General features: G+C 41.9%; 1 protein-coding gene across 1 annotated transcript in view; it reads left to right on the forward strand.

Moving 5' to 3' along the window:
- The first annotated feature begins 4,525 nt into the window (after positions 1-4,525).
- The window catches only part of St6gal1 (ST6 beta-galactosamide alpha-2,6-sialyltranferase 1), a 69,471-nt gene continuing 63,838 nt past the window's right edge, over positions 4,526-10,158 (forward strand). The window contains exon 1 of the mRNA XM_013034802.1: positions 4,526-4,591. The gene's annotated coding sequence lies outside the window, so the exon portion shown is untranslated. The remainder of the gene's footprint in view (positions 4,592-10,158) is intronic.

Consider the following 10,158-nt stretch of genomic DNA (forward strand, 5'->3'; position numbering starts at 1 on the left):
GCTCTACCACTTGAGTCTCAGCTCCACTTTGGAGCTCTTTGGTGGTTAATTGAAGATAAGAGTCTCATGGACTTCTCTGCCCCAGAAGGATTTGAACAATGATGCCAAGATCTCAGCTCCCTGAGTAGTTTGGATTGCAGGTGTGAGTCCTTGGCACCCAGCTACTGAGGTGTTTCCTAACCACAGTGGTGAGGCTAGACCTCAGAAAAGGCATACATACCGTGCTCTACTTTAAGGGAGCTTGGGAAACATTATTGGCAAGGGGAGGGGAGGAGATGCAGAAGACTTGAGGTTTGAATGTAGAGCTAATGATAAAAATCTCTTGAAACTCCAGACCTGTAGAAGTGGTGCTGTACTTGTGCTTTTAGGTCAGATTCCCACTACTGGTAAGCAGCCCTGGGACGATAGAAGGTAGGTCCACTGACAGCAGGCCGCTCTTCCCCTTCCCTTCAGCCCCCAGTATTTCTCCCTGATTATATGAGGCACTACTGGTGCTCTAGGCCTCTGACTTGGGTGCCCTCTTTTCCCCAACCAAGTAGCAAGTTCATAAAAGAATCTGTACCTCATCAAGTTTCCTGTGTGTCCCCATGATTGCTGCTTGGCTGGCTGATGAATAGCACATATCCTTTGTGGTTCTCAGTAGATTAGAGATTTAAAGAACAAAAACACTTTCTTTCTGGGCACCAGTAGTTCATGCTTATAATCCTAGCTACTCAGAAGGCTGAGAAATGAGGATTGGGGTTTGAAGCCAGCCTGGGCAGGAAAGTCCATGAGACTACCCTTATCTCTAATTAATCACTAAAAAGCCAGCAGTGGAGAATGTTATCCTCGAGCTTGCTAAAGGACAGTGCCTAGGCTTTGAGTTCAAGTCCCAGTTTCGGCACACAAATATATATTTTTTGTTATGGGATTATTGTTAACTGTACTTCTGTCATTTTAAACAAAAAGGTCATTTCCTGGCTGCTGTGTCAAACATGTCGGCAGGAGTGAGAGGAAGATATAATAGTGGCTGGAGACTAGAAGTTGGGAAGTCGTTCCTTGGGATCACAGGGCAGGGTCCTTGTTTTCAGACAACTTAGCAGCGTGTGTATGTGTGTGTGTGTGCGCGTGTGCGTGTGCGTGTGTGTGTGTGTGTGTGTGTGTGTGTGTAATCTAGTTAATAACTGCTGTAGAGAAAGGCCTTATTTCCACAAAGCAGTAGCAGCGTGTTGAGAAGGAAAAGGATGGGCTTGGCAAATTGGAAAAACTTGCTCAGCTTCCTCAGCTGTGGGAGGACAACCCACCCACAGATTTACTCAGAGGATTTACAATAAAGAAATCACTCAGCACAGTACTCTGGTAACTGCTGCTTACAGTGATCATGATAATTGTCAGGACGTAATAATAACAGCTCTGCTCCCATGAGGTTGGGCAGGAAGGTGTTTCTGTATGAGTGCCCTTGCCGCCTGAGCCATTGCGCATGCTCCTCAGCACCATGGTTTCTGTGTGCTCACACATTACCTTCCTCTGCTCACTATCTACTCCAATACTGCAGGCCTGGTGTAGCTTCACCTTGCAGATGGAAAATACAGACACCCAAAGTACCGTGTCCATTAGGTTAAGCCCTGCAAAGTTTCCAGAAGGCAGGGGTTGAGAGAGCAGAGGGTAGCTGAAGTAATCACCACAATTCCAACAGCCACTGCCCAGGTGCAGATGGGAAGGGCACATGAACTAGGGTTTTCTCTAGGGAAATTTGTTTTTGAAGACATGAGACATGGGAAATATTTAAATAACTACACAGAATGGAAGGCATAGACTATGAGGAGGCTCAGAGCTACCCCAACCCCCTCATCCTGCAAATGATGAATTTCCTAATCCTCTGCTCTCCAATTCGTTGCGTTCTATCCAGCACCATCTCAGGTTCTATTTCTCTCTCTTTCATGCTCTCCCTTTTCCCCTCTCCCCCCTCTGTCTGTCTCACTTTTTCTGTATGCCAGTACCAAGGCTGGAAGCCTTGAACTCAAGACTGGTGCTCTACCACTTGAGCCACATCTCCACTTCCAGCTTTTTTTGGTGGTTGATTGGAGCTGAGTCTCAGAATTTCCTGCCTGGGTTGGCTTCTAACTATGATCCTCAGATCTCAACCTCAGAATAGCTAGGATTACAGATGTGAGCCCAGCAGTATTTGCCACAGATGATCTCTTGAGCAATGAACACGGGCAATCATTGCTCCCTGTTTTGTTGTTGTTGTTGTTTTTTTGCAAAGGACAAAACTGCATGTGAAGTGACATGCTGAACGGACCCTGTTAGCAATGGTAGAACCAGTGTCAGAGCTTCCTCTTCTGAGTCTAGAACTGGTTTCCCCTTTCCTTTATATCACTGTCCTGGAGTGGTAACCTGGGGTCTGGAAAGTTGTACCACTCACCCATCTCTTCACACAGTGCCAAAGTGCTGAGAAGTCTATGTATGGAATTGACATTGGGCGGTTATTTATTTTCTAGGCCAGTGTTATCTGATGAGGGTGGTGGTGGTTGGACAAGCTATAAATGTTCAGTTTTGTAATAGCCATACTAAAAAAGAAAAAGAAATATGATGTTAATCTTTTTTTTTTTTTTTTTTACTAGTACCAGGTATTTGAATTCAGCACCTTTAGTTCCTTTGGCTTGCTTGCTTGCTTACAACGGTGCTCTAGTACTTGAGCCATCCCTCTAGCCTGGCTCTTTGCTGGCTAATTAGAAATAGAGTATCACAGACTTTTCTGCCCAGACTGGCTCTGAACTTCCATCTTCAGATCTCATCTCCTGTGTAGGTAGGATTACAGGTGTGAGCCACTGATGCCTGGCAATCATAATGTTTTTTTGGGGGGGGTCTGGTCGTGGGGCCTGAACTCTGGGCCTGGGCACTGTCCCTCAGCTCTTCAGCTCAAGGCTAGCGCTTTACCACTTGAGCCACAGTGCCACATTTGGCTTTTTCTGCCTATGTAGTGCTGAGGAATCGAACCCAGGGCCTCATGCATGCAAGGCAAGCACTCTACCACTGAGCCACCTTCCCAGTCCGCAATCATAATGTTTTATTGAACTCAATACACACAAAATATTATTACTTGATCATGTAAACATTATTAATCAGACTTTTAAATTCTCCCCCTCCCCATATGATATCTTAGAATTCTAGTGCATATTTTTACCCTGACAACATGTCTCGATTCAGGGGCCACATGTGGCTGGTGCCCTGTGCAGCACAGTTGTTAGCATTTTTATGTATATGATTTCACATACCTCAACAATCCTGTGCAGATTGCTTGTAGCATTACCTAATAGCTAAGGAAATGAAGCCTAGTAGTAAGGTTAGCTCTGTTCTTCCGGGTCATGAAGTGAAGCTGGAAAGTGTCAGAGCTGGATTGTGACCCAGGTCTGTTCTCCACTGCCCACTCTGGCTGACTTGAGTCCTGGAGGAATGAGCTGTTTGATCTGGGCTTGGAAGGATGGGAAAAATTGAATTGGTGGAAATGAGCAGAGGCTGGGAGGTTGTGATATTACTCCTGAGGGTATGAGCTGCTGCTGGTGTTGATGCTATTGTGTGTAGATGGGAAGTGGGCCCAGAGACAAAGCAGGGGTGGATAACTTCCCAACCATCATCAAACTTGTTCTAGAGGTAGCTGACAGGCCACTGGAAAGCAAAGCTAACCATTGTCCTCAAATGCATAGTGTCAAAATTAAGAGAGTGCTTTCACTGGTCAGTGAGGCTCTCTGGAGAGAAGCCTGGTTAATTCGCACCATTTTCCTTTCAAAAATCAGGTGACTAGAAAGATTGTAAGGTGTTGATTGAGCTCAGTTGTGCCAGAGGCAAGCCGAGTTCAAGCTGGCTCTCTCCTGAGTTAAAACAGGAGATTTCACAAGTAGGAGTAACCTATTCCTTTCAAGGAAGATGACTTCAGTCTAATGGAGGAAAAAGTGGGTTAGGTGAGCTACATGCCTGATTGTGGGCAACCAGCTTGGTTCTTTTAGTTATAAGCATTACAGCAGCTGACTGGAAAGCAAAGATATACTTCTTTTCTGCTTTTGAGTTTTTATGGCTTAATGATAAATATCCAAGCCTTTGAGTTTCTCACCTAGAAAGCTGTAAGTGTATTTAAATGTGTTGATTGTTTTGAGTGATTGCTTCTGTCTTCCCATCCATGAGTGATGTGCAAGTGTCCCAGTTTTGCCACCATTCACCAGCATTGAGTGTGAAAATATTCTCCAAGTCTTGCTAAATTTAACTGACAGTTTCTGTTAAGCATTTGTATATACTTTCTCACACGCCTCATAGAACTGACCAGGGTGGCAGATGAGGCCATAGTCAGCAAAGAATTGGCTTTTTTTAGAGGAAGGCCGATTAAACGGTTTTTTCCTTACAAACGGATCATAAAGGTCAGTCCCAAAGTTCTACAGTCTTACAGCTGACCATGCTGTTTCCTAAGCCCAGCTACCACTTCCCACAGTTGCACAAGATCTAGACAGACCTCTCCATTGTGAATTGTGTACAGCCAGAGGGAAGCGTGACCTTGACTTGTCTGACCTGCCTGAGAATCTGCCATAGCCCCAGTTGTACAAGGCATTAGGGCCAGAAGGTAGGTGTGTGTGTGTGTGTGTGTGTGTGTGTGTGTGTGTGTGTGTGTGTGTGTGATATTTTAGACAGATGATTTCATCTATCTCTGTCCTAGTTTTTAAATCTATTTTTTATATTAATTTTTTATTAGTCTATAGAGTTGGGGGTGGCTCATGTGAACATTTCCTTGCTTTTATATGGTGTTATTATGCTCTTAATCACTCTCCCTTTTCCCTCCTGCCTTTTTTAGGAATTAAAATTTTTTAAAATTGTTTTTCCTTGCTTCTTAAAGCAATTTTAACAGGTTTCATTGTTTATACAGACAAAACAACTTCCATGATATTCCCACATTAGCTGTGCAGGTATTTCCTCTACATAATTAGAGATGAGTTTACTTTCCTGTCATTTATTTGTTTTTCTTATTTTCAGTTTTTTTTGTGTCAGTATTAGGCGTTGAATTCAGGGCCTAGACACTGTCTTTTAGCTTTTTTGCTCAAGGCTGGCACTCTGCCACTTCAACCATAGCTTTGCTTCCATCTTTTTGGTGGTTAATTGGAGATGAGGCTCATGGACTTTCCTGTTCAGGCTGGCCTTTGAACCATGATCCTCAGATCTCAGCCTCTGGAGTAGCTAGGATTATAGGTATGAACTTGGCTTTTTAAAAAAATTGTTTATATTAACTGTACCAAGGGATTTTTTCTTTATCCAAAATGGAGATTATTAGCAGAGTATCTTTCTATAATATTGTCATGAGGATTAAATCTGTTAATAGTTGAAAAGTGCTAAGAATAGTTCCTGATATATAATGAGAACCCAATAAATAGAGTAAATACAGGTTTGTATTCATACTTTGTAGAAGTCTGCTTGAGACAAATATGCCTTTTCTAGTCCATATATTCCTCATCTGTAAAATGGGATTGAAGTACTTACTGCACAGTGTGGTTAGTGGGTTTGAATGAAGTAATGTATATATGCAGAGCATATTACTTAATATCTACATACAAAGGACCCTCCATAAGTGTAATAAAAAGAAAAACATGCTTTTAAACTTAAGTATTTACTGAAATAAAATAATCTTATTTTTTATGTTGATGTTTTATGTAAAACATTTTATAAACAAGTTCTTGACAAAACCTCTCAGTTAAATTTAGCAAAATGTGGAAGGAATTTTTATTTCTTATTAGTCTAAAGAGAGTTTTGTTCCCTAAAATGGTCTAAGCAACAGCTCTGCTGTAATTGGCTCTTAGATTTTAACCATATTTGTAGTTATGGTCTATTTTTAAGTCTACATTGTAGATTTGGGGCCATCAGGAAGTAAATGAGAGGAAAAGCAACCTTTTCATGTGTCTATAATCTTTAATAAAATCATGTTTTTGAGGCTAGTGAGTTCATAGTTTTACAGAAAGAGGATGGTACCTGGTCCCCTCCTTCAGTGACTTCCCATGGCCAGAGTGAAAAGAAACAGCCAGATTCATGGAAAATATCCAGTGTTTCTTTACATGCTCAACAGCAGAAATTGAAGCTAAGAGCCAGGTTCCTGTAGCTCAGACCTGTAATCCTACCTACTCAGGAGGATGAAATCTAAGGATTGTAGTTAGAAGCCAGATTCATATCCTCATTTAACCACCAAAAAGCCAGAAATGTAGCTGTGGCTCAAGTAGTACAATGCTAGCCTTGAACACAAAAAGCTAAGTGACAATGCCTACGCCTTGAGTTTAAGTTCAGTGCTCATGTGTGTGTGTGTGTGTGTGCGCACACATACACACTCATTCACTCATTATTGAGTAAGAAAAGACTGAAAAGGCCCTGAGCTGAGCTCAGTCCCTTTCTCTTGTCTGTCCAGCTTCTCTGTATCTGAGTTCAGATATGTCTCCCCAGGTAGTCTCCTGGACCTTCCAAACTGGATGCTGGCCCCTTTGAATTGAAGGCCACCCTGTAGCTATAATTTCCTCTTCTCTGTTCCTCCCTCCTTTTCTGGAGGTGGACACTTAGGGAGAGCTGTGATGTTCAGAAAAGACAATAGGTAACAAGTGCTTGTTACCTGAATAGATGAACTTGGCAAGCAGCTGCTTAGGATGCAAGAAGAGTTGTATGTGATGATGACAGGTGGACTTGCCAAGGGAAGCACATGAAAATTAAGCACCATTACCTGCTTGGACTAAGGGATGGAGAATACAGTAATTAAGTCAGGAAAACACCAAGCTCTTTCCCTTGCTCACATGACCTTTTCTGCTGGGAGGCGTTGGCCATTCTCTTGGCTCTTTCTGGCAGTTTTTCTCTTTCAACATCCATCTCTCTTCACTTCTCTCTGTGCAAAGGATTTTGGGTGAGGAAATTCTGGGTGTGTCTGCTTCTATTTTCTTGATAAAGAAATCTGGACTCTAGGCTTTTTGACAGAGGTGTAAAATGTTAAATTGGAACCTCTTTGCACTCCATAAAAGATAGGAAAGATAAATAAATGTAAACAATAAAGTAAATTCATAAAAATAAGAAGGTACTAATATTTCCTCCTTCAGCCCTCATGCTCAGATGCAGTACTGGGTGAATTAGACAGTTACACAGATGGAAGGCATCTAGGTTTAGAGGAATTTTGCTATTCAGAGGTGGGCTCTGGAGCCTTCTGCCTAAGCACTGCTCAATCTCAACTATTAATAACATCCTGTACCAAGCACCTGCTTATGCTGGGTGATGGCCTGGAGATTCCATTCTATCTTTTTATGTACTTCCAGGACCCGTGTAAGTCCCACACTTTTTTCTGATACTCCTGGCCAGCTGATACTCCTAAAGCCAGGAGAATGTGGGGTAAGCCAGTAGTCTGGATGGCACTTTGGCCTCCATCACAAATCAGTGATGTGGCTTGTGCATGCCAGGCAGCCTCAGTCCTCTTGTCTGGTATAAAGGAAGAGTTAACACAGATACCTTGTTATTTTTCAGCCCTTTCTTTGCCCCTAAGCAATTTCCATCCTCCAGTAGCTGGCTTATTAACTTCTTTCTGTGTAAAAGACTATCTATACAAATTGTTTAGGTAGGGTCTGGGATGTGGGAAGTCCTGGTGTGTTTGCTCCTATTTTCCAAATAAATCTGGATTCTGGGCATTTTGGCTGGATATGTGTCTATTTCCCTTTTTACCTTTCATGCTGTGTAGATCAGAGAAGGGCCAGAGTTGTTTACATATTAGGAAACTTGACCTGAGGATATTATTTTAAAGTCCTGTGAGTAGCAAATGACAGAGCCAGAGGCACAACCCAGAACTTTTCCTAACAGAGAACCAGCTCCTGACACTGGTCATTCTCTGTGAAGGTGAACTTTTATAACTGGTATTGAGACTCCCTTGAAGGAGCCCAGCTTCATGGAGAATCTGCATTGGAGGGAGAAGAGTGGGCCAAGCTAACTGTAGGCTCTAGATATGCATCTCTCTATATAGATAGAAAGATAGGCATAGTCATATGCCTATCTATCTATCTATCTATCTATCTATCTATCTATCTATCTATCTATCTATCTATCTATCTATCTACACAAACATCTTAACAAAAGTCTGCTATATGTAGGAGAGGATTCCAGTGGTGTAACTCCTTTGAGCAGCTAAATTACAGTTTAATAAAATGAATACAAGAAAGCTGGAACACATGTTGTGGGGAGGTCAAGTGGAAGGGGAGAAGGTGTATGGAGAGGGGAAGGGCAGATGAATGAACTCATAATGTTCAATGTACATGCGTGAAAATGGAATTATGTAAATTGAGGTGATGAGGGAGAATGGAGAAAGGGGTGGCATTTATCAAAATACATTGTACCCACAAACTGACATGTTGAATTGAAACCTCTTTGCACACTACTTACAGATAATTAATCTTCAAAGAAACAACTGTCCAATAAATAAGTGGGCTAAAGACTTACAGAGAAACTTCTCTGTAGAGGAAAGAAGGATGGCCAATAGACACATAAGAAAAGCTCAACCTCTCTAGCCATAAAAAAATGCAAATCAAAATAACATTGAGAAAAAAATTGAGATTCCACTTCACCTCAGTTAGAATGGCTATAATCAAGAACTCTATAAGAACAACAGATGCTGGAGGGAATGTGGACAGAAGGGAACCCACCACATTGTTGGTGGGAGTGTAAACTTGTTCAACCACTTTGGAAAGTAGTATGGAGGTTCCTCAAAAGACTCCACATAGAGCTCCCCTATGACCCAGCAATCCCACTTTGGGGCATTTACCCAAATGATCACAAAGAAGACCACACTAAAGCTACCAGCACAACTATGTTTATTGCAGCATTATTTACTATAGCTAAGATATGGAACCAACCCAGATGCCCTTTAGTAGATGAATGGATCAAGAAAATATGGTATATATTCACAATGGAATTGTATGCCTCCATCAGAAAGAATGCCATTGCCCCATTTGCTAGGAAATGGAAAGACTTGGAAAAAATTATATTAAGTGAAGTAAGTCAGGCCCAAAGAAACATAGGTCTCATGGTTTCCCTTATTTGCAATAACTAGTATATGTCTGAGACAAGCAGAAAAGGTCAGATAAGATGATGTTAGGCAAAATGAACCCCAAGATAAGGACATAAGTGTTTTGTTTTGTTGCTTTGTATGTCCCTCCCCCATGGTATAACCCCTGTTTTCACTGTATTTGATGTTGGTATAATTTGTGGAGGGGAAGGGAAAAAACAAATTGTTTAAATAGGGATCCAGGTGGACCCATTGCAACAATGCTATGTTGAAAAACAAACTTTACAACTTTGACAGGGAGCGTAGTCGTGGAGATGGGAGGGCAGGGATGGTAGGGAAAAACAAACAAAGGAGGAAGCAACAATGCTTGATAAGAAATGTACTTATTACCTTGCTCATGTAATTGTAACCATTCTGTATGGTGTTTTCACAATAAAAAACATTAAAAGAGATAATTAAAATTTTATTGTTATTATAAAAGTGGTGTACAGAGTGGTTTTATATGATCAGAGGTAAAGAGGCATTGCACCTTTGCATTCCTCCCCTAAGAATAACCTCCTTTGGGCTCACTGTGTGTGAGTGGCTGGAGTTACAGAAAATTGATATCCCAAAGGAGATAGTCTGGAAGTCCAAAAGTCTGGAAGTCAGATCTCCTGACTGCCTCCCCTTTTACCATATGGCTTCTCAAAACACACAGTCATACAAACTCAGCTCTTTCAAGTATTTGCCAAATCAAAAATTCCAGTCACTTTCAGGGAATAGAAAGAGGGGAGAATGGAGCCCCCTAGGTCACAGCCCCCTGAGTAGCTAGTATTACAGTTATCAACTACCACGCCCAGCTTCCAGTATATTTCTTGATTAGCCTTGGTTTTATTCCAATTTTGTCTGTGAACTTAGACATGTGAACATAGACAGACACAAAAAGATCTGCCTTTTAGCTTGGTTCTTCATATTGCCAAATTGGAATCTTCCCTAATTAAGAGAAGAAGAGGGTCCTGGGAAGGTTGCTCGGTGGTAGAGTGCTTGCCTTGCATGCATGAGGCCCTATATTCAATTCCTCAGCACCACAGAAGCAGAAAAAGCCTGAAGTGGCGCTGTGGCTCAAGTGGTAGAGTGCTAGCCTTGAG

Source organism: Dipodomys ordii, unplaced genomic scaffold (genome assembly GCF_000151885.1).
Source record: "Dipodomys ordii isolate 6190 unplaced genomic scaffold, Dord_2.0 Scaffold196, whole genome shotgun sequence".
In the NCBI taxonomy this organism is placed as follows: domain Eukaryota; kingdom Metazoa; phylum Chordata; class Mammalia; order Rodentia; family Heteromyidae; genus Dipodomys; species Dipodomys ordii.